This window comes from Ursus americanus, chromosome 2, assembly GCF_024610735.1.
Source record: "Ursus americanus isolate L20-20 chromosome 2, mUrsAme1.1.p, whole genome shotgun sequence".
Classification (NCBI taxonomy): Eukaryota; Metazoa; Chordata; class Mammalia; order Carnivora; family Ursidae; genus Ursus; species Ursus americanus.
Window position 1 is genome coordinate 45,333,149 of NC_142128.1, and position 12,984 is coordinate 45,346,132.

General features: G+C 45.0%; 1 pseudogene; it reads left to right on the plus strand.

Moving 5' to 3' along the window:
• The first annotated feature begins 6,102 nt into the window (after positions 1-6,102).
• Positions 6,103-6,388, plus strand: LOC123783517 (cytochrome c oxidase subunit 6B1 pseudogene; annotated as a pseudogene).
• Positions 6,389-12,984: the final 6,596 nt, after the last annotated feature.

The following is a 12,984-nucleotide window of genomic DNA, read 5'->3' on the forward strand; positions in this document are numbered from 1 at the left end:
TTGTCCTAATACCATTTATTGAACAGTCTGTCTTTTCTTTATTGAAGGAGCAGTTTTCTTTCATTTGCAATATAGTTATATATTATTTCCTTTTCTTTCTTTTCTTTTTTTTAGTTTTGAGAGTTCTTTACATAATCTAATACAAGTTCTTTATCAAATATGCAATATGCAAATATTTCCCCCAGTCTGTAACTTGTCTTTTCACTTCTTGAATGTGTCTTTTGAAAACAGAAGTTCTCAATTTTGGTAAAGTCAAATTTATCATTTTATATTTTGTGAAAACTAATAGAGGGAAACTTTATTAAAGTGGAATCCAGAAGCTAGAAGGGGGAGCCATACCACTCAATGTCAAATACCAGAAGAGTTGTCAATTACAGATACCAGCAGAAGAATCATCAATGGGAAAGAATGATCAATGACAGGTCCCAACAGGAAAAGACCTATGTTGCATCTTCTATCAGAAATCAGCCACCCCAGCAACTCAGCCAATGTGTGTCCCTCATCACCCTCAACTCTTGCTTTCCTTCCATAGACTTTGATTCAAAGCAACCTCTCCCAATCTTCTTCTTCTCTTTTTTTAAAAAACATTTTATTTATTCATTTGAGACAGAGAGAGAGAGAGAGAGAGCGAGCATGAGGGGAGGGGCAGAGAGAGTGGGAGAAGCTCTGTTAGGGAGCTGAGACTGACGTGGGGACATGGAGCTCCATCCCAGGACCCTGAGATCATGACCTGAGCAGACACTCAACCATCTGAGCCACCAGGCACCCCTCAACTTCCTTCATCTCCATAAAATAACATTCCTCTTCTTTGTTGGGCTTGTCTATGATTTTGCCATGGTTTGCATGTCCTGGGAATTTCAATTCTCTGTTATTGAATAAACCCATTTTTTTTTTTTGCTGGTAATATAACTGACTTTCATTTTTAAAATTAATGATCTTTTCTGTATTATGCCTTTAGTGTCATGTCTGAGAAATCTTTGCCTAGCTGAAAGTTGCAAAGATTTTCTCCTATGTTTTCTTCTGGAAGTTATGTTTTACATTTAATTTTGTGATCAATTTTGAGTTAATTTTTGGGTATGATGCCAGATATGGATTGATGTTCTCCTCCTCCTCTTTCTCCTCCTTATTTTATTTTATTTTATTTTATTTTTTTGACATGTAGTTATCCAACTATTCTATATTGAAAAGACTATCCCTTTTCTACTGCATTGTTTTTGTATATTTGTCAAAAATTAATTGACCATATGTATGTGGATGTATTTATGAACTCTCTATTCTATTCCACTGATCTATTTGTCTTTTTTTATGCCTATACTATACTATCTTATTTACTGTAGCTTTAAAGTAAATCTTGAATTTATACAAGTCTTTCAGCTGTATTCTTCTTTTTCAAAGTTGTTTTGGCTGCTCTAGGCCTTTTGCATTTCCATATGACACTTAGAATCAGATTGTTAATTTCAATAAACGTTGCTGTGATTTTGTTTGGGACTACATTAAATGTTTAGATCAATTGGGGGAATCGAATATTGAGTCTTCCAATCCATGGGCAATATATATCTTCCATTTATTTAGGTCTTTTTCCTTAAAAAAAAAATTTTTTTTTTTTGAGAGAGCACAAGCAGGGGTGGGGAGGGGCAGAGGGAGAGGGTGAGAGAGAATCCCTACCAGATTCTCTGCTCAGCACAGACCCAGAGGCGGGGCTCAGTCTCACAATCCTGATATCATGACCTGAGCCTGAATCAAGAGGCCAGTGCTCAACTGACTGAGCCACCCAGGTGCCCTTATTTAGGTCTTTTTTCATTTATCTGAGCAATGTTTTGTAGTTTTCAGTGCACATCTTTTGTCAGACTTATTCCTAAGTATTTTATGGTTTTTTTTATGCTATAATCAATAATATTTTTAAATTTAACTTTTGAGTGTTCATTGCTTGTGTTTCGGGTTAAATTGCGTGCCCCCAAGAGATATATTGAAGTTCTAATCTGTGGTACCTGTGAATGTAATCTTATTTGGAAGTAGGGTCTTTGCAGATACAATCAGAGTCAAGATGAGGTCATACTGCAGTTGGGTGGGTCCTCAGTCCAATATGATTGGTGTCCTTATAAGAAAGAAACTTGGACCCAGACATGCAGAGAGGAAAAACGACATAAAAGCCCACAGGGAAAAGACAGCCATGTGACAATGAAGGTAGAAACCGGTGATGCATTTACAAGCCAAGGAACACATAGATTGCCGGAAGACACCAGAAGCTAAAAGAGGCAAAGAGGGCTTCTCCCCTAGATCCTTCAGTGAGAGCATGGCCCTACCAATACGTTGGTATCAGACTTCTAGCATCCAGAACTGTAGGAGAATAAATTTCTGCTCTTTTAAGCCATCCCAACTTGTGAGACTTAGTTATGGCAGCCAAGGGAAACTAATGCAACTAGTAGGTAGGAACACAGCTGATTTCTGCATCGCGATCTTATAACCGGAAAACTCACCGAACGCAGCTATTAGATCTAGTAACTCTTTTGTAGATTCCACTGAATTTTCTTTTTTTTTTTTTTAAAGATTTTATTTATTTATTCGACAGAGATAGAGACAGCCAGCAAGAGAGGGAACACAAGCAGGGGGAGTGGGAGAGGAAGAAGCAGGCTCATAGCAGAGGAGCCTGATGTGGGGCTCGATCCCATCACGCCGGGATCACGCCCTGAGCCGAAGGCAGACGCTCAACCGCTGTGCCACCCAGGCGCCCCTCCATTGAATTTTCTGTGTAGATGATTATGTCATCTCTGAATGAAAACAATTTTACTTCATGGTACCTGGCTGGCTCAGTCAGTTAAGCGTCTGCCTTTGGCTCAGGTCATGATCCCAGATCCTGGGATCAAGCCCCACGTCAGGCTCCTGCTCGGTGGGGAGCCTGCTTCTCCCTCTCCCTCTGCTGCTCCCCCTGCTTGTGCTTTCTCTCACTCTCTGTCCTGCTCTCTGTCAAATAAATATATAAAAATAATAGAGTAAAAAACAATTTTACTTCTTCCTTTCCAATCTGGATGCCATTATTTATCTTTCTTGTCTTATTGCACTGGCCAAAGCCCCCAGTATAATGCTGAAGAACAGCGGTGAGAGCAGATATCCTTGCCTTGTTCCTGATCTTAGGAGAAAGTATTCAATCTCTTACTATGATGTTTTTTTATATGATCTTATTGTAGTTGTGTGTGTGTGTGTGTGTGTGTGTGTGTGTGTGTGTGTGTAAATGCTTTTATCTGGTTGAGGAAGTTTCCTTCTATTCTAAATTTGTTGAGAGGTTTTTTTGTTGTTGTTAAGATTTTATTTATTTATTGGACAGAGAGAGACACAGCGAGAGAGGGAACACCAGCAGGGGGAGTGGGAGAGGGAGAAGCAGGCTTCCCACTGAGCAGGGAGCCAGATGTGGAGCTTGATCCCAGGACCCTGGGATCATGACCTGAGCCGAAGGCAGATGCTTAAAGACTGAACCACCCAGGCACCCCTGTTGGGAGGTTTTATCTAAACAGAAATTTATATTGGATTTTTGTCAAATGTGTTTTTGATAGATGTTAAGATAATCATATGTTTTCTTGTCTTTTCTTTTTGTTTTTTCTTTTTTAATTGTTAGAAATGTTTTCAATGTTTCAGATGTTTCCTCCGCCTTGCATTTTTGGTCATGATGTACTCTCCTTTTTATATATAATGTTGGATTTGATTTACTAAAATGTTGTTAAGGACTTTTGCATCTGTGTTCAAATGCGACATCGGTCTAAAGTTTTCTTGTAATGTTTTTGTCTCATTCTGGTGTTAGAGTAACGTTGGCTTTGTATAATGAATTAGGACATATTTCCTATGCTTCAATTCTCTGAAAGAGTTTGTGTGAAATTGGTTTTCTTTCTTTCTTTCTTTCTTTCTTTCTTTCTTTCTTTCTTTCTTTCTTTCTTTCTTCTTAAACATTTGGTAGAATTCTCCAGTAAAGCTATTTAGGTCTGGTGTTTCCTTTGCGGGAAGGTGTTTGTTTCTTTTGTTTTGTTTTTTTTTAAAGATTTTATTTATTTATTTGAGAGAGCATGAGTGAGAGAGCACAAGCAGGGGGATTGGAGAGGCAGAGTGAGAGGGAGAAACAGATTCTCCACTGAGCAGGGAGCCCAGTATAGGGCTTGATCCCAGGACCCTGAGATCATGACAAGAGCCGAGGCAGATGTTTAATGGACTGAGCCACCCAGGTGCCCCTTTGTGGGAAGGTTATTAACTACAATTCAATCTGCTTAATAGCTATAGGGTAATTGAGGTGATCTATTTCTTCTTGAATGAGTTTGATATTTTATTATTTTCAAGGGACGTCTACATTCAACTAAGCTGTGAAATGTTTTGCATAAATTCTCCTATTATCCTTTAATATCTTTAGAATCTGTAGTGGGGGTGTCTCTTTCATTCCTGATATTAATCATTTGTGGGTTTTTTCTTGTTTGTCTGATAAGTCTGGCTAGATTTATCTATTTTTCCTAACTTCTCACAGAACCAGCTTTTGGTTCTTAATTTTCATTCAGTTCAAAAATTAAAATTTTCTCTTTGATTTCTTCTTTTACCCATGAACTATTTAGAACCGTGTTGTTTAGTTTCCAAGTATTCGGTGATTTTCCAAATATCCTTCTATTATTGACATATAATTTAATACCACTGTGGTCAGAGAATATATTTTGTATGATCTCATTTTATTTATTTATTTGTTTGTTTGTTTGTTTGTTTATTTTTAAAGATTTTCTTTTAGAGTAATCTCTACATCCAACAGGGGTCTCAAACTCATAACTCTGAGATCAAGAGTTACACGCTCTACCAACAAGCCTGCCAGGGACCCCGATCTCATTCCTTTTAAATTTACCAAGACTTCTTTTATGGCCTAAGATATGGTCTATGTTGGTAAATGTTCCACACACACTTGAAAAGAGTGTGTATCCTGCTGTTATTGAGTGGAATGTTCCATAAATGTCAGTTAGGTCAAGTTAATTGATAGTGTTGGTCAAGTCCTTTAATATCTTTACTGATTTTCTGTTCACTTGTCCTACCAATTATTGAGACGTAAGTATTGTCATTTCTGATTATAATCACATATTCATCCATTTCTCCTTACAGTTCTATCAGTTTTTGCTTCAGGTACTTTGAAGCTGTTATTAAGTACATAAGTGCCTAAAATTTGTTATGTCTTCTTTTTTTTTTTTAAGATTTTATTTTAAAGCAGGCTCTACATGCAATGTGGGGCTTGAACGTACAACAAGAGTTCCATGCTCTACCAACTCAGCCAGCCAGGTGCCCCTCAAATTATTATGTCTTCTTGATGAATTGACCTGTTTATCATTATGAAATGACCCTATTTATTCCTAGTAATACTCTTTGCCCTGAAATCTACTCTATCTAGTTTTAATATGGACATTCCAACTTTATTTTGATTAGTGGTAGCATGGTATATATTTTCCCATCCTTTTACCTTTAATTTATTCATGTCTTCATATAGTGAAAGGGATTTCTTGTAGGCACTACATAGTTAGATATTGCCTTTGCAATCCAATCTAACAAGCTCTGTCTTTTAATTGGTGTGTTTATTTTTTTAAAGTTTTATTTGTTTATTTGAGAGAGTGAGTGAGTGAGTGAGAGAGCACAAGCCAGGGGGAGAGGCAGAGGGAGAAGCAGACTCCCTGCTGAGCAGGGAGCCCAATGTGAGGCTTGATCCCAGGACCCTGGGATCATGACCTGAGCCAAAGGCTGATGCTTAACCAACTGAGCCATCCAGGCTCCTTTAATTGGTGAGCTTAGATCATTTACATTTAATGTGATTATTGACATAAATGGGTTTAAATTTTCCATCTTGCTATTTGTTATCTATTTGTACTATCTGTCCTTTATTTCTTTTTTCTTCTTTTCTGCCTTTTCCTCAGTAATGTAAATAACTGAAATTCAAAATAGAAAATATGGTAAGAGAGGTTCAGAGAAAGATTTGGGATTTTACAGATCAAACTGGTAGTGTCAGAAGTGGCTTAATAGAGATAATATCAGGTCTTAATTCTGCTCCTGGTCTGACTCTGGCGTCTTTGCTGAGGGTCACATTGAGCTGCGAGGTGCTGCAGGGGTGTCTTTAGAATGGGCACCACGTCAGAAGACATCAAGACCAAAATCAAGAACTACCAGACTGCCGCCTTTTGACAGCCGCTTCCCCAACCAGAACTAGACTAGCAACTGCTGGCAGAACTCCCTGGACTTCCACTGCTGTGAGAAGGCAATAACGCTAAAGGGGGGTGATGTCTCCATGTGCCAATGGTACCGGCATGTGTTCAAGTCCCTCTGCCCCATATCCTGGGTATCAGCCTGAGACAACTGCTGGGCAGAAGGCACATTTCCTGGGAAGATCTGAACTGGCTCCACCCACCTCCCCTCTATCCTCCATGCTTCTCCCAGGGTGGTGAAGGGGGACCTGGGTGTATGGTGATCCCCACCCAGGGATCCTGAATCATGGCTTAAGTAATAATAAACACTCATTGGAAAAGTGTAAGACTGTGTCTGTGTAAAAGAGCCAGATGATTGGGCAAGAAGCTGATGGTGGAATTAATACCTTGACCAGTAAGAGGGGCTTGAGGGCGATTTTCTTCTTCTGTTTTGTTTTGTTTTATGTTATTAAACTGACTACCTTCTCTGTAAAAAAAAAAAAAAATAGAGAAGACGTCATTTAAACTGGACCTTGAAGTATTGTGGATCAGGGTGATGGTGGATGGAAGGCACACCATGTTGAGGGAGTGGGATGAGCAAGGGGGATGGAGACTGGAAAAGATGTGTTTGGTTCAGGAGAAAATGGATTATCCAGATGGCCAGAGGAAGAGTGGCAGGGGAGATGTGGAAGGTACTTGTGCGGTTGCCAGCTTCCCCTGGACGTCCCCACCCTGATGGCCTGCAGATATCTAAGACACCTGTCAAATCAACCACATCATCTGCCTTCAAACCTGCTCTCTCTCAGTAGCCCATAATTTGATGTGCGACATCACCAGTTTCCTTAATATCTATACCAGGAGCCTCTGAGTCATCTCAAACGCCTCTTTGTTCCTCAACCCTATCCATCCCACCCAGAGGTCACCTCTTGAATTTGAACTTGCCTGTTCTCCTTCTTGTGCTCTCTCTCTTTCTCTCTCTCTCTCTCCCCTCAACTACTGCATTAGCCTTCTCTCTGGTCTCTCCATTTCTAGATTCTTCTTCCTTCACACCATCTTTCACACAGGCACTAACTCCCTATACCCCTGAAAACGGATGTGCCATTCTATGTGTGTTTTTTCTGGGGGAAACCTGGAGCTTTCATTAAAGCCTCAAGGACAGCAATGGTCCACAAAAAGCTAAGAGTGACTGCCTTGTATCTTTATTTCAAATGAAACAATTAATGCTCAGTTCATATAGTGCAGTTGACAGACTACTGAACAAGAAGTCAGGAGACCTAGGGCGCCTGGGTGGCTCAGTCGGTTAAGGGTCCAACTCTTGATTCTGGCTCAGGTCATCATCTCGGGATCGTGAGCTCAAGCCCTGCATTGGGCTCTGTGCTGGGTGTGGAGCCTGCCTAAGAGTCTCTCTCTCCCTCTGCCCTTCCCCATCCCTCTCTTTCCTTCTTAAAAAAAAAAAACAAAAAATAAAACTAAAAAACAGGAGACCTAGGCTGCAGCTCTGACGCTGCCAGTGATTTGCTGTACGATTTAGAGGCAATGTGTTGCCCGCTCTGCACCTTTTCCTCATCCGTAAAACAGAGAACGATCTCTTCCAGTCTCAAAATGTTATTGTTTTATTACTTACAAGTAGATTCTTTTAACATCAAATATTCCACAGTTTATTTCCTCTCAGGCTCTTCTCCTCTGTTCTGTTCCACTAGGCAAACATTTACTGTTGTGTGCCGTTCACTGAGCTAAGCTCTGCATTTAGAAAATAAATAAGGCACTGTTTCTCCCACTTCAGAAACTCACAGACCAGCTGGGCAGACAGATATGTAAATAAGAAATCACCATACAATGTCATAGAATGCGGAGCTCTGGATGCACACAGGAGGCCCTCTGGGGGAGGGGCATCTAACTTGGCTTGGGAAAGGCCTCAAAGAGGGGACCACAGCTGAGTCTTGAGGGATGAACAGAATCTTCTGAGTGGAGAAGGAGGGGGATGACATTTCAGGCACAGGAAACACCATATGAAGGTAGAAGGAGGCAGTAACAGAGTCCCGACTTGGCATAGTTTGGCATATCCCCATACATGAGGATAGTTGGAATGTATGCATGTTGAACACTTGGGCTTTGAATGCACAGGAAGTAACAGGAGAGAGGGCTGGAGGGGAGAGTGAGTCAGGTACAGAGTGCCAAGAAGTCTTGACTTCATCCTGTAGACAGTGGGGAACCATTGGGTTGTTTTAGGCAAGGGAGTGATTGTCTGATTTTTGTTTCTCGGAAAAAGCACACTGGCCGTGGAGGGGAAGATACGTTGGAAGGGAACCATCCAAGTTTGGAAGTGAGAAAGGTCTGAATAAGCCAAGAGGGTGAGGGGTGGAGGGAAGATAATGTGCTCCCTTTAAACCTCTTACACCCAAAGAAGAGGCAGTTAAAATGTCCAGCAGGGTGCTGGAAATATGAGTCTGATGCGCAGAAGAGGGGTCTGGATTTAGGCGCATGGATAAGTAAGCGCTGATGGAAGGCGCGAGAGAGAATGCCGGTACTTTGGGGGAGCCTGTAAGGTGAGGCGTACAGGGGCCAAAGGCTGGGTCCTGGGAAATATCAGTGTCAGCAGTCAGGAGGAGGAGAGATGGAGAGGGTGGGTGAGATGCAGGAAGCCAGGGTGTGAAGGGAGGAGGGAGGAGGGTGATGAGGAATCTACTCTTGCAAGAGGGCTGGACGAAGGAGGGGAGAGGGAGGGCTGCAGCAAAGGGAGTCTGCGAGTGGAGGGGCCTATTTCACGTTGTTCTGCCAGCTAGGCAGGGATGAGCCAGGAGGCCCAAGTTAGACGCAGGAGAGACTGGGGGAAACAGCTGGACGCAGGAAAGGACAGTATCTAAGGCAAACCGGGGGAGGCAGTCCTTGGCTAGGGACGTGGGGCATTTATCCTGGTGAGGAAGGAGGAAGGGAATCAGAAAGAGTTTGATTTAGTGGTTCTCACGTTAGAATCACTGAGATAACTTTTCAAAAAACGCCAATAGTTGGGTGCACCTTGGAAATTTCTGGTTTAATTACCCTGGGATGGGTCCTGGGCATTGGTATGTTTTCAGAGCTTCCCAGGTGGTTAAAATGTGCAGTCTAGGTTGAGAACCACTGGTTTAATTGTAGGTAACTTTTTAGATTGGCGATAACAGGATGAGATTTGAGGAACCTCACACTTGATAAAGGTAGGATGATAGGGATGGCAAAGGTTTGGGACAGGTGAGGACTACAGAAAGAGAAGAAAGTTAGAACGGAAGGGAACTAACACCAACTTAGTGACTTAGGTGCCCATTAATGTAGAAATGAATGAGGGTCCGTCCTTGTTCTCAAAGAGACCAGGAGCTTAGTGAAGAGAGAGACACCTTGCAACGACCCTATGATGTCACAGAGTTCTTAACCAGTTAAGATGTTTTGCTATTTTGTTCCCTTTCTCACTAGAAACGAGAAAAAAAAAAATCAAGCTGTTTCACAGTATAGACTGGATCTGGAAATACTTGTGGAAGTAAGCATTGAGAGTTGCCTTTCTAGGAAAGTGAGTGTTAGTGAAAGAGCTCCAATTATCCCGGGAGATAGAACTGTGCCCAGTTTTATTAGCAGGGCTCTAAGAAGATGATGGTTCTGGCTGGGATGTGGGCATTACTGGGGTCACCTGTACCTGGGAGTTGGCTGAAATCGCTCATTGCTCAACATTGAAAGACTTCGATGGCCATCCTGCTAGGGTGTGAAGGTTCTGTGTTTAAGCAAGGCCCTAAGGAGACCCCTTTCTCAACAGTGGTGCTGGGAAAGGGCCCTACTTTTCACCAGAATGGAAGACCTAACATTTGCCACTGTGGTCTGGGCCTGACTTCCGGGAACACCTTCATCTGCACCGGAAGCAGGCCCTTCTCTCAGCGGGGATTTTTCTTTAGAGAGTGTCCATTGCCACTGCACGAGCCTTCTGCACCCTTCCGGAAGGTGCAGTCCCCAAGCTCCTGAGAGGCCTCTGCTCAGCCTGTTCCAGCCCCACCATCTGAGGCCCACGGGGTGGTGAGGAGCTGAAAGAACTTCTGCTGAGGGCTCTGGCTTTGGGCTAGGAGCCCCTTCCTTGAGCAAGATTCTAGAAAGCACTAGGAATCTTCTAAGTTACATAACAAAGAGGGGAAGATTGAGAGTTGACTGGGGCATGATGGGTATATGGAGGGAGTTCCTTTCGTTACCTTATTAGTCCCATTTTATATAAACAGGAATGGAGCCTGGAAGACATTAAGAAACCTGCCCATGTCCTCAAAGCTAGGAACTGTGCTAACGAAGTTAATAATAATAATAATAATAATAATAATAGGGGCGCCTGGGTGGCTCAGTCATTAAGCATCTGCCTTCGGCTCAGGGCGTGATCCCGGAGTCCTGGGATCGAGCCCACATCAGGTTCCTCCACTGGGAGCCTGCTTCTTCCTCTCTCACTCCCCCTGCTTGTGTTCCCTCTCTCGCTGTCTGTCTCTCTCTCTCTGTCAAATAAATAAATAAAATCTTAAAAAAAAAAATCTGTTCCACTCTATTGTCCTTCAGGCTCCTGAACTCTGTCACTGTGGGCTGGGCCCCTTGGGAAAATCCCAGCTGGATGTCACCTCAGTGTCCTCTTCCCTCCTAAAGAGTCAGGCTGGGTCCCTTGGGCCCTAGGAGACATGGACCTCCTCTTTGGATCTCCATTTCTCCACTCCGTGAATCCAGATGGGTTTCCATTCTAGGGGCGAGACGGAAGGTAGCCAGAGCATTGCCGCATGGGGCACATCCCACCGGCTAACTGAACGTTGGGCCTCTCCCCTGAGACCAGTGCTCTTGTAGCGGAAGTAGGCCCGAAGGCCTGCAGTCCCACCCTCAGAGAGGAGAAAGAGCGCTTCCGTTTATTCCAGCTCGATGCCTGGTATCTGTGAATCCGGAAGCTTGATCTGTTGACATCCTGATTTAGGTTTTGGCTTTAGGTGGGGCCAGTCTACAGAATTATCTGTAATTCCAGTGTTAGAAGCCCTGTTTCTGATTCTTTGGGCCTTCTTGAGGCTTGTGAATCAGGCTAGCGTCATGTGAACACACTTCATGCTGAAGCTAGTGCGGCCCCAACCTTGGGTCAAATTATACACTGGCTGCCTGGCCCTGGGGGTGTGCTCGGGGCAGGGCTGGGAACACCTAAGCCGGCTCTACCTCCCTTTCCCTTTCTCAGCTCTTCCGCCACGTGTCCCTCACTACTGCAGGGATCGCTGGTGCAGCCTGGTGCCGGGCACGTGACAGGCACCAAGCACCTGGACTCACACGGGGGACTTGGGTGCCGGAAATAATGATTCTGCATATTGCATGCACTCTCGGCTCACGGTGGTGTGGGGGCGGGATGGGGGGGAGTGAGGAGAGCAAGAGCTAAGGAGAAGGGAAGTGTTTCCTGAGGTTTTCCATCTCTGAGGGCTAAAAATGCTCTGTCCTTGTGGTTGGCTAGGTTAGAACGGGCAACTGTGAAGGATAAGCTTCAGTCTCAGAGAAAAAAATTTCATCAGGGAGGAGCAAAAATCCCAAATAAGTGAGGAACCGAGGCTGGGAATCTCCTTCCCTTGGGACTTCTTAATCACAGGGCTGGGTGAGAAGGTCTCAGGACTGAGGGCACGAAGATGTTGAGATGGTGAGAGGACCCGTGAGGGAGAAGTATGCAAAGGTGCTTTTGAAGTATTACTATTCTTGCTAAGTGCAGGGTTTCATAGCAGTAATAGGATAATATAATAATACTTTCAGCTTTCGCTCAGTCCAAAGGGAATAGGGACTTCCCACAACCCAGGCTTTTATGATGGGGGAGACTCTTGGTGGGTTCAGAGCTATCGCCCCACTTCATGGAGCCCAACTGGTTCCTTGGGATGCTCCAAGGCGGAAACGCCCCATTTGTGTGGGATGTTTTGTGATACCTCCAATCCCTGTCTAGTACCCCCAACTCCAAGGTATCTGAAGCCCCTAGGGCCAAGAGTCTCTGTGAGGAGTTAAGCACCTGATAGGCCTTTGGAGGTTTCCTGGGAGGAGGGCCCCTCTTCCCTACATCCAAGTTCCCTGCGCCTGTGCCTCCCCCCCCCCCCCCCGCCCTCGCTCCCCCAGGGCAGGGCTCCCTTTGTAATTAATCCCAATGCTCAAACCAGAGGGGAGGAAAAAAGTGTTAATGAGGGAGCGTCCCATACTGACTGGGCGGTCGCCGCTCGCAGCTAGAACACCGAGTAATTAAATTATTTTTGGAAGGGGGGCGGGATGCGACGGTGCTGGTGTCAGGGAAATCCCCGTATGCACGGGAATGGGGAGCGTCTCCTGCCACTAATTAAAATCAGAAATGACTCTCCCTTCTCGCAGCCCTGGGGGGTGGGGGAGGAAATCAATCTTTCCACGTCCCAGACTGGACTCTGTGCAGCCGGGTCTGTGGCCCGCAAGAACGCACACCTCCATCCCCGGAGGTGCCGGGGCTCGGTCTCTCACCGGCGGGTCGGGAAAAGGCGCCCCGGAAGGGAGGGGCTGCGGGTCGGGCCCTGGCAGGGGATCGAGGCCTCCCTGGTCAACGCTCGGGGCCGGGGTCGCCGGGCCGCGGCCTGATTCCAGGGTCGCCTGGGCCCCGCGCGTCTGGGGCTGCCCGCCGGCCGGGGAGCGGCAGCTCCGGGAAGAGCCGGGCCGCAGACAATGGGCGCGGCGGCGGGAGGGGCGCGTCGGCGGGAACAGCCGGGAGGCGGCGCCCGGGAGCGCGCGCCCCTCGCCCCCGCCCCCCGCCCGCTCCCCTGCCGGTCCCCTCCCCGCTCCGCCGCCGGCTCCC